The 9,865-nt window shown below is 37.5% G+C and overlaps 1 long non-coding RNA gene across 2 annotated transcripts in view; it reads right to left on the bottom strand.

Annotated features, from left to right (window-relative positions):
* Nucleotides 1–622: 622 nt before the first annotated feature.
* Nucleotides 623–9,865, bottom strand: part of LOC110450621 — a 15,574-nt gene continuing 6,331 nt past the window's right edge. The window contains exon 3 of one of the 2 annotated variants that reach the window (XR_002462997.1): nucleotides 623–1,209. This is a non-coding gene — a long non-coding RNA (uncharacterized LOC110450621). Of the gene's footprint in view, nucleotides 1,210–2,544; nucleotides 2,629–9,865 lie in introns of those variants that run through there. The other variant, XR_002462996.1, reaches the window with a different exon arrangement.

The following is a 9,865-nucleotide window of genomic DNA, read 5'->3' as shown; positions in this document are numbered from 1 at the left end:
AATTTATTATGGTTTATAATGGCAAATGATACTTTGAATATTACATGTTAATAACTTGATTGGAATTATAACCCTGAGTTGACAGTTTGATACTTTGAAAATTTTGAGCCAGCCCTACCCCCAAGGGCTGTAGGGTGGGGCCCAAAGGAGTCAGTGTGCTAAAATTTCTTCATTTTCCTTGTTTAGAATCAGAGGTGCTAGTTTCAAATACTTTTTAGTCTTAAATCTGTATGCTAGATATTGAATAAGGTGGTTTTATTGTTTTTTGTCACTGAATAATATTTCTGTTCGTGTTAAAAACAAAATCAACTCTCTGTATAAATATATCAGGTGACCGTTAAGGCCCATGGCCCTCTTGTTGTAATTAGCTCTGTTGTTTTAAACATTGCATAGGCATATCACTGGCCCCTCATCGTGCTACTATGAGGGGCGAGGACGGTGGACTGATAACTTGGTGTTGTCGTGACTGCACTCTCCCTGACCTTACCAGCCAGGCTTCCAGGACAATCGATGATGAGGTAATAATAACAAGTCGCACACCTATATTCTGTTCCTATACAGTGTTTGTTAATTTCTATCTGATCACGAATGAACACAACTATTAATACATTATTTGTGGAAATCAAATTTATTTAACATATTTTATGTAGCTTTTCTTGTTTTTCCCCGGCAGCCGCCCGTCTAATAGGCAACCAGGATGATTGACCCCACTATGCCATATATGGATGAGGTAAGGAATATAACACATCAAAAGTAAAATTAAAAAAATGGTCGATATACAAATTACGGTGCTCACCCGTTAACGTCACGATTAAACTAATATTTTTTCCCCAAACAGACGAGTATTGCGGACCCACCCTCAGTCACTCCGACATCGACAAACCCTGCCTCGAACCTTGACTCCACTTTTATCGTCCAACAGAATGAGGTAAGAAATAAATAGCGATTTTTCGGTATCATATCGAGTGTTTTTGGGTATAAGATACATAAGATATAATTTAAGAGATGAATGGAGTTAAACTATATAATAGTATTTCATTTCTTCCATTTCATAGCCTCTATTGTTGGAAGTGTCCAACCTTCCGATGTCGCCACCACCACGAAGGAGTCTGGACCAGCCTCCCACCCTGGAGTTATCGGCACTTCCAGCCCCAGTTTCATAACGTTCCTTAAGTTAAGGAAGCAGAGTACAGAAGAAATGGCTTGACCCTAAAAATAAAGGGCATGTCTCGGATAAACATGGATAGCGGATTCATCCTGCACATCACACCTACAAATATATATATATATTTAAAAACTACATTTTGAATACGGTTTTTTCAGAAGAATGATTTTTTTTCAAAAGGTGATTTCCCCAGATTTGGGACTTGTGAAACCCATGGTTACCACATCAAAAAACGCCAAAAAGTGTTAAAAATCATGATTTTTAACCCAAATTTGACCCACGCAAGTAGTTTTTTTTTTCTTAAAACCTGTCTTAAATTAAATATCACTTACTCGGTCGCAGGAACTCACGTTTTAGCATAGGTCCTCAAACTGGATTTTTAACAATATTTACACATGTGCTGAGTACAAAAAAAAACGTACATGAAAAGCTAGCTTTTGTTGTGTAGACACAGATTCGTAAATGACCAAAAATGTAGTCTCAAGCCAAATTCCATTTTTTTTTAAAATGTGAAGCCCATATAGTCCAATTCATCATGCATATGCCAATTTTAGAGCTGACTTTTTTAAAAAGTTTTGATACATGTAATACTATCACCCATGGCCACCGTACGCTACTGTACACTGCTACCTAAGGAGCTCCTTAACTTAAATATCTCCATAGGAAAAGCATTACGCGTTTTAAGTTAAGGAGCTCATTACCTTAAGGAGCGTTCATGGAATCGGGGCCAGCAGACACAACATACATTGGGTCGATGAATTGGAATATCACAAGGTATTTATAAAATAGAGCGCAATGTCATAATTATACTCATCCGAACATGTATGAAATAATAAATCTAGACAACAATATATGAACTTTTATTTCCAATCAACAACATCGAATCTATTTATTTTTCAGTAGTTTTGGTTTGTCCCCCGTACGCAATGACGCCAACAAGACATTTGAGGTCGCAGTAGCCGAAGAGATCGTGGAGACTGCCGAGTAGTCACGAATACTGTTACACATGCTACATACGTGCACAATATTATAATTATATCATAAAATGGTCTGTTACGCTTTACTTGTCTTGTAATGTTACAACTTGGCTTTATGTTACATTTTATCTTTTAACAGGCTGAACGCTACTTTTGATGTAAGGAACATCAGTGGGATGGACGACGACACACTAGATGGGACTTTTGATCTCCCCGATCGGCCTCAGGACAACCCTCAAATTGTCGAACAATAAGTATCTGTTGTTAAATTGTATATAAATATTTATAATGTAATTATTAATTACTCAAGAGATAATAACTTTTACTTCCGCATCTTATATAACGATATAAATTCTAATTTTGCAGATCACTTGATGACGTTGTACCCACCGACTCTGTCCTGAGAGACCAGCCCGTCCGTTTTGAGATTGTGGAGGAGGGATCCAACAAGCGCCGCCGGAAGCTTGTTAGTTCCGATGGATTTTCCTACACCGTCAAGGTATACATAAAAATGTGTCACACAAATACAAATTTTATCTGGGCTTTTTACACAATACATATTAATTACACTATCGAGTCATACATAAGAATTTCTGTTATTCTATTATCTTAAACCTAACATCTTTTATTTACAGACCGTGACCAACAGGACAACATCATGGAGATGCAGCGTCAGAAAAAAGACAATCTGGTGTCGGGCAACCATTCTGCAGAGAAGAGACTCCTTTGGAGAACTGACAGAAAATAGTAGAGACACTGCAAATGTACTGAATGAATTCTTCTCCATTGTATTTGTTCATGATGACAACCGAGAGCCACCAGAACTAAGGGAGAGAACCCACGAAAATTTACTGGAATCCATAGAACTGACGCAAGAAAATGTTATTACGGCCATAAGATCAACTAACCCAACAAAGCTCCTGGACCCGACAACCTTCACCTAAAATTCATTGTTGAAACATGTGATGCAATAGCCAAACCACTCAAAATCATATTCAAAAAGTCAATAGATGAAGGTGAATTGCCGAAAGATTGGAAGGAAGCGAACGTTACACCGATATTTAAAAAGGTTACCAAAACCAACCCAGGAACTATCGCCCAATTAGTCTTACCTCGGTTCCATGCAAAAATCTACAAAAAAAATAATCCGAAACGAATTAATAGCTTACCTGGAAGGAAACGAAATATTTACCAAACACCGACATGGCTTCCGTCCAGGAAAATAATGCACAACTCAACTATTAGAAATCCTGGAAGAATGGAACAAGACACTTGACGAGGGGGAAAACGTTGACGTAATCTACCTGGATTTTAGCAAAGCCTTTGACAAAGTGTGTCATAGGCTCCAAACTACAAACTGGAAAAATGTGGGATCAAAGGACAAATCTTAAACTGGATTAGAGCATTCCTTACAGGCCTATCCCAACAGGTCATAATCAATGGAACTCCCTCAAAGAGTCTGCCAGTACTAAGCGGGGTCCTACAAGGGAGTGTACTCGGGCCAATTCTGTTGTAATAACATTGTATGCCAGATGTATTAGAGTGTACTACAAAACTATTCGCAGACGACGCCAAAATATCAGCTAATAATACAACCCCAGAAAATCGAGCTAAACTGCAACAGTGTATCGACAGAATGTGCCAATGGACAGAAAATTGGATGATGAAGCTGAATGTGGACAAATGCAAGCATATAGAAATTGGACAAAACCCCAAGTCATCCAACTACACGCTGACGCAATACGGAGACACCATCGAAATCACTAAGGTAAATAGTGAAAAAGATCTGAGAGTTTACATCGACGAAAAACTCAATTTTTCCATGCACGTCCAAAAAGCAGCCAGTAAAGCAAACCAAATTGCAGGAAAAGTATTCAGAAGTTTTACATATATGAGCCCAACCATATTTGTAACACTCTACAAAGCACTTATACGGACCCACCTCGAATACGCTTCAACGATATGGTCACCCCTGTATACCAAGGACAAAATTACAATTGAAAAAGTCCAGCGAAGAGCAACGAAAAGAGTACCAACATTAACTAACAAATCATACGCTGAACTTTTAAGAATACTCGGTCTACCAACCCTGGAATACATGAGGGAGAGAGCAAACATGGTCAAAGTGTACAGAATCCTTAATAACATCGACAATTTTGATATAGATAAACTATTCCAACACTGCGAATACAGATCTACAAGGGGGCACTTTAGAAATCGCATTATTAAACCATGGAACTCGTTGCCTGAGGAAGTGGTCTCAGCACCGAGCCTAAACTGCTTCAAGGAAAGATTAAACAAGTGCTGGAGAAATCACCCGAGGATATTTAACCCCTCATTTTGGTATTAAGATTGCATCTACCATTCCAATACCATACTTAACATCAAGTGACTCAACTAAAACATATAGGGTTTGAGTTTCTATGCAAACTTTATAACGGAAGAGTTCAACCCTTTTATCTACATGTATGGGAACAACAACTTTAAAACTTTAAATCACATTATTACTACCAGCCATGTGATACATCAATTACTATTGACCGTAACAACATTCGTTCTATTTGACGGAACATAATGAAACTTTGTGAAAGGGATTATAACATCACACCGATCGTTTCACGTGGGATTCAAAAAGGCGGCCAAATGCTGGCTTCTGATTGGTCGAAATTTAAATCTCGTCCAATTTTGATGAAATTTGGTATGTAGGCGTAGTATGGCACTACGAACACAACTGCGGTGGAGGGGTGACTTCCGCTATTGCTCGCAATTGTAATTCTAATAGTTCGATTTTGATGACAATCGATATATAGGGGTATTAAAGGACTGCAAATTTAATCGCATACTTTTGTTGCCATAGCAACCATACAGAGGCTTCTAATTGGTCGCAATTTAGAAATTGTTCGATTTCACTCAAATTTAGTATGTAGATGTATTAAGGCATTGCGATCTATTTCTGATGCATCTTTGCGACTATGGGGTAGATATTGTTCGATTTTTTTTAATTTTCTTTTTTAATTTTTAATTTTTCAAAGCTTTTGTCATTACATTAAGATCCTCGCACACATTCTCTTTCACAAACAATAATACTGTATGTGGATGAGTACATGCATCATCATCATTATTGCTACAATACACCTCACCCATAAACAATCTGCATCCTCATCATCCTCATCATCGTCATCATTATTAACATATAGCTACCAATGCATCAATACATATCTCGCACAATAAACATCATCATCCTCATTATCATCATCATCATCACCAGTACCTCAATGTATTTCACACAGTAGACAATCGTCATCATCATCATCATCATCATGTCATCATGTCATCATCATCATCATCGTCATCATTTTGTTTGATTTTAATAAAAAAAAAAAAAAAAAAAGGTATATAGGGGAATTAGGGGACAGCAAATTCGACTGCATAGGTTTCGTTAGGTACAATCAAAACGACAGATTGAACAAGAATAGGTTCTCAACATTTTAGTGTCACTTTACACTATGGTGAAGTGACGTTAACTATTCTGATCTTGTTATTATTTTTTCCACCATTGTTGTTTTGTCCAATATTTTCAGGAAATAAATTGAAGATTGAAACAGGATAATCTTAAGTGAAGTTATACAGAAAAGAATATTATAATGTTAAGAAAAATTGTGGGTTCGTTGTATGTAATAAAAGCAGTACTGCATGTTGTTATCTGTTCACACAGATAAGTAGGCGGACACACACAGCCACTCGTGCACTAAACACACTTGTGGATGAAATGGTCCACACAGGAACTTGTGCTGTCTGTAAATATAGTTCCCATAGATACAGTATTACCTTGTGTGATTTTGCTCGTCTATGAGAAATTCCGGGAACAACATGAAGGTCTCTTACAAGCTAATGAGGATCTAACGCGAAAGATAAATGCTATCAATACAGAAAGGCCAAGCAGGAGCCCGTTATACGATCTGTTTTTTTTCTTATTTAACATAATCAGAAAATTAATGTTTGTCAGATTTAAAAACTGAGTTTGAAAATTGATACATGACACTATGGAGAAAGAAAATTGAAAACATGGACATTTCTTTCATGTGTTATGGAGTGTATGTATTGACTTGAAATATTCTCTTTTTTGAACAGATTCAAGAAGAATATGAACAACTCCAGACTGACTTACAGGGGAAGATGAAGATCAAAGCTCAGCAGCAACAACCAATCAGTGAGCTGAGAATCACGATAGCAGAGAAGAAATCACAGTTGGTGAGTGTTAGATCATATCACTACATTCAGGTAGTATTTCACGTTTGTCAGTACTAACTTAAATCACTACATTCAAGTAGTGGATCTCTTATGTCAGGTGTTCAGGTATAATGTTTGTGTTAAATAAAGTCACTTCATCTGAACGAGTCATTCCATGATCTTACGGTCTCCCTATAGATTTATTGTCTCGCCTGGGACGGATGTCGCGGAGGCGGGACTTGAGGTGTTACTTTTCCCGGTGGTATCAACGTAAATGTTTTCCGTTGAGCTCTGTTTCTCAAACACTATTAGTGCTAGACCAACCAAACTTGAACCATACATGCATCTGATATAGTTCACCTCAATCCATACATCAGTTTCCGTTTATCTCTGTTTCTCAAAAAGTATAAGTGCTAGACCAACCAAACTTGAACCATACATGCATCTTATATAATTCACCTCAATCCATGCATCTGTTGCCCTTTATTCTTTGGTCCAGTGACTTTGACAGCATCTTCATCAATGTTAAGTTATTATGTTTAGCTCCGTTTCTCAAAAGGTATAAGTGCTAGACCAACCAAACTTGTACCATACATGCATTATATATTTATAACCCATGGATTATAAACCATGCATGCATTCCATGATCTTATGGTCTATAGATTCATTATATAGGTATATGCACATGTTTCTGTGCTGTAGGATCAAATCGTCCAAACGAGTCATTCCATGATCTTAGGGTTTCTCTATAGATTTATTATACAGGTCTTATACATGTTTCTGTAATGAAAGATCAAGTAGTCCAAACGAGTCATTCCATGATCTTAGGGTCTCTCTATAGATTTAATAGCTCACCTGTCCCGAAGGGCCAAGTGAGTTTATGGCATGGTGCGGAGTCCGTCCGTCCGGCGTCAACTTTTTACTTTAAACAACTTCTTCTGAATAACCGAGAGGCCCAGGCTGATGATATTGGGCATGTAGCATGCTGGGATAAAGGGCTACCGAGTTTGTGAACATGAATGACCTTGACCCACTTTCAAGGTCACATGGGTCAAATGTCCTAAAATCTTCAAACAACTTCTTCTCAATAGCCAAAAAAGCCTAGTGTACTAATATTGGGCCTGTTGCATGCTGGGATAAAGGGCTACCGAGTTTGTTCAAATGAATGACATTGACCCACTTTCAAGGTTACAGGGGTCAACTGTCTTTAAATCTTCAAACGACTTCTTCTCAATAACCAAAAAGTTAAGGGTACTTGTATTGGTCATGTAGCATGCTGGGTTGAAAGGCTACCAAGTTTGTTCAAATGAATGACCTTGACCAACTTTCAAGGTTAAAGGGGTTAAATTTCGTAAAATCTTGAAACGACTTATTCTCAATAACCAAAAGGCCCAGTCTAGTGATATTGGGCCTGTTACATGATGGGATGAAGGGCTACCAAGTTTGTTCAAATGAATTACCTTGACCCACTTTCAAGGTCACAGGGGTAAAATGTCGTAAAATAATCAAACAACTTCTCAATAACCAAAAGACCCATAGTACTGATATTGGTTCTGTTGCATGCTAGGATGAAGGACTACCAAGTTTGTTTAAATGAATGACCTTTACTTATATTCAAGGTAACATGGGTAAAATATGTTAAAAACCTGTAACACAACTTCTTCTGAATAACCAAAATGCATACGATGATGATGATATAACCGAGTTTGTTCGAATGAAAAAACCTTTCAACAACTTCTTCTGAATAACCAAGAGGTATAAGGTGATGATATTTTGCCAGTAACATTCTCGGATGAAGGGCTACCAAGTTAGTTCAAATGAATGACCTTGACTTATTTTCAATATCACAAGGGTTGAATATGTTAAAAGCCTTTAAAAGAACTTCTTCTGAATAACCAAGAGGCCAAGGTCAAGGTCACTGTTACTATTTTTAGAAAATCCTTGTCAGCGCTCTAGCGGCTTCATTCATTGAGGAATTTGGATCAAACTGCATACAATTACAAAGGACCATAATATCTCGGACAAATTCGAGTTTTAGGGTTGTCGGGTCAAGGTCAAGGTCACCGTTATTGTTCTTAGAAAATCTTTGTGAGCGCTCTAGCGGCTTCATTCCTTGGAGGGTTTTTGATCAAACTTCACACAATTACAACGGACCATGATATCTCGGTCAAGTTCGAGTTTAAGGGTTGTCGGTTGAAGGTCAAGGTTACTGCTACTATTTTTTAGAAAATCCTTGTAAGCCCCCTAGCGGCTTTTTACCTCGAGGGATTTGGATCAAACTTCATACAGGACAAGTTCGAGTTTCAGAGTTATTGGGTCAAGGGCACTGTTACTATTTTTAGAAAATCGTTGTCAGCGCTCTAGCAGCTTCATTTCTTATGGGATTTTGATGAAACCTCACACAATTACAAAGGACCATAATATCTCCGAGAAGTACGAGTTTCAGGGTTGTTGGGTCAAGGTCAAGGTCACCGTTTTAATTTTTAGCTCACCTGGACCGAAGGGCCAAGTGAGCTTATGGCATGGTGCTGCGTCAGTCGTCCGTCCGTCGTCCATCGTCCGTCCGTCGTCTGACGTCAACCTTTTACTTTAAAAAAATTCTTCTCAGTAACCAAAAGGCCTAGGGTGTTGATATTTCGCCAGAAGCATGCCGGGATGAAGGGCTACCAAGTTTATTCAAACAAATTCAATTGTCAAGGTCACAGGGGTCAAATATGTTAAAATCGTCAAACAACTTGTGAATAACCAAGAGGCCTAGGATGATGATATATGGCCAGTAACAGGCTGGGTTTAAGGGCTACCAAGTTTGTTCAAATAAATGACATTGACTTATATTCAAGGTCACTGGGTTCAAATATGTTTAAACATTTAAACAACTTCTGATGAATAACCAAGAGGGCAAGGGTAATGATATTTGGCCAGTAACATGCTGAAATGAAGGGCTACCAAGTTGTTTCAAATAATAGGGATTTCCATTTCGGATTGACATATCTATTGTTATTGTCAGGTTTTTTCTTATTCTTATTAGGGATTTCCATTTCAGTTGGAAATACTTATTGTTAGGGATTTCCATTATTAAGAGCACGATATAATTAGGTTATGTGGAAAGTTTAAAGGTCACATCTTCGAAAATGACGAAGATATGCCACTTTGAAAAATGTTCATTTTCCCGCCAAAATTCAAAATTTTCAAAAAATTAGAATTTAAACTCTTCTCTACCTTTACTATGAAACATAAAGAGTTGATATTTGGCACATCTATAGCATGTATGTTTGGCTACATACAGAGTTCAGCTCGTTGACCTTGACCTTTATTCAAGGTCACAGGGGTCAAATGATCCAAAAAATGAAAATTTCAAAATTCTTCAAAACTTTTTTTCTATACAACATTTTAAAGAATGTATCCTAATAAAGGGACTTATCAAGTTTCAACGTCAATGCATCATGATGCATATCAATGAACATGTCAAACCTACAAAATATCGCTTAAAATG

The sequence above is a fragment of the Mizuhopecten yessoensis genome, unplaced genomic scaffold, assembly GCF_002113885.1.
Source record: "Mizuhopecten yessoensis strain PY_sf001 unplaced genomic scaffold, ASM211388v2 scaffold5369, whole genome shotgun sequence".
Taxonomy (NCBI): Eukaryota; Metazoa; Mollusca; class Bivalvia; order Pectinida; family Pectinidae; genus Mizuhopecten; species Mizuhopecten yessoensis.
Note: the sequence above shows the minus strand (reverse complement) of the source record. Positions and strands in the feature narration are given on the sequence as shown.